Source organism: Octopus bimaculoides, chromosome 11, assembly GCF_001194135.2.
Source record: "Octopus bimaculoides isolate UCB-OBI-ISO-001 chromosome 11, ASM119413v2, whole genome shotgun sequence".
NCBI lineage: Eukaryota > Metazoa > Mollusca > Cephalopoda > Octopoda > Octopodidae > Octopus > Octopus bimaculoides.
In genome coordinates this window covers 78,412,774-78,414,310 of record NC_068991.1, presented here as the reverse complement: position 1 = coordinate 78,414,310, position 1,537 = coordinate 78,412,774, and positions in this window count along the sequence as shown.

Below are 1,537 nucleotides of genomic sequence, written 5' to 3'. Positions count from 1 at the left end.
TAGTGTTTCATTTTTAATCTTTCACTTTTAATTCTAATGTGATAACACTAAGTCCAAAGTATATAAAAATACACATTTACTGTTCAATTACGAGTTAATAATTATCGCAGTTGAGAGAAAGTGGCGGAGAAAATTTTACGATAGACTCGGCCGAAAGGCGGATTCGTCCTACACGTGACAGCAGCCGTGTTCAGCATATGGCGACAAATCCGAAATGATTGGACACTGCACGAGTGCGTGCAGAACGGTTTCGTCGCTCTGACCGCATCTCGGGTAAGTCGGTCCGATGTGTCTCGAACCGTGCCTGTAGAGCTTATCCTGAACAGATAGATTATGCTTCTCGATAGCACTGCCACGCCAGGGATCTTCGGTGATTATCCATAGGTCCCGGCCCGAAAGTTGTCCTGAACAGGCGGGTCAGGTGTTCCTCGTCGACGCCCAGATTCTGCCCGAGAACGTCGTCGCACCTCCCCTCCACTAATCCTCTATAGAACGCCTTTGTTGTAATAAAGTCGCACAAGTTCGGTCCCGGACGACAGAATTGCTTGAGAGCAACGCGATACTCGCGGTGCCATTCGCCTAGCCTCGGTCTCTGTTTGATCCACGACTGCAGTTCGGCCAAGGAGACGAGCTGCGGGAAAGCGCGTCGCACAAACGGCGACCACACCTGTTCACCGTCGTCTATGAAGCGCCGTAGATGTCGCAGTCTCAGCGCATGTCCGCGCATCATCAACCACGGCATGTCTAGCCCTCCATTTAGCGGATGTTGACAGCAAATGGATCGCCTAACCATCGGAACGCTTCCCTTCCACAAGAATTGGAAGAGTATGCGTTCCAGTTTGGTGATGGTCGGGTCGGGACAAGGCATGACGATCAGACGGTAATTGATGACGGATGCGATGTACGCGTTCGCCACCTCTGCCCAACCTTTTAGGGATAGCTTCCTCTCGGCTCATTGTTGGGTGAGAGTGGCCACCCTAGTCGTTATTTTGCCCCAGTTCTTCTCCATTTGGAGGTCCGGATCGAACCAGACTCCAAGCAATTTAACCGGTCCATTGGTCCACCGTCCCACAATAGAGACGCTGTTGGACGACATGGGTTTGCTTCTCCAGGTGCCGAGTCGCAAGCCCACTGACTTTTCCCGGTTAACTTTTGCTCCCGCTACCGCTTCGTATTCTTTTAGTGTCTCGCCGACCAGGTCGATGTGCTTGTAACTCGACACTATGACTGTGACGTCGTCCGCGTATGCAGACACGCTCCTCCCGCATCCCAGCTCTCGTGGGATGCCCCTCAGCGTCGCCAGTTTCCGCAGTATTGGCTCAAGAGTCAATACATACAGAAACGACGAGAGGGGGCATCCTTGACGAACTGAACGCATGATGTTAAATGGTCTGGATAGATGACCATTTACGCGAACTACCGAGCGGATGCCGCTGTATAACGCAGCAATCCAATCTCGGAAGATGGGATCGAAACCAGCCACTTTAAGGACAGCTTCCAAGTAGTGATGGTCTACCCTATCGAAAGCTTTTGATTG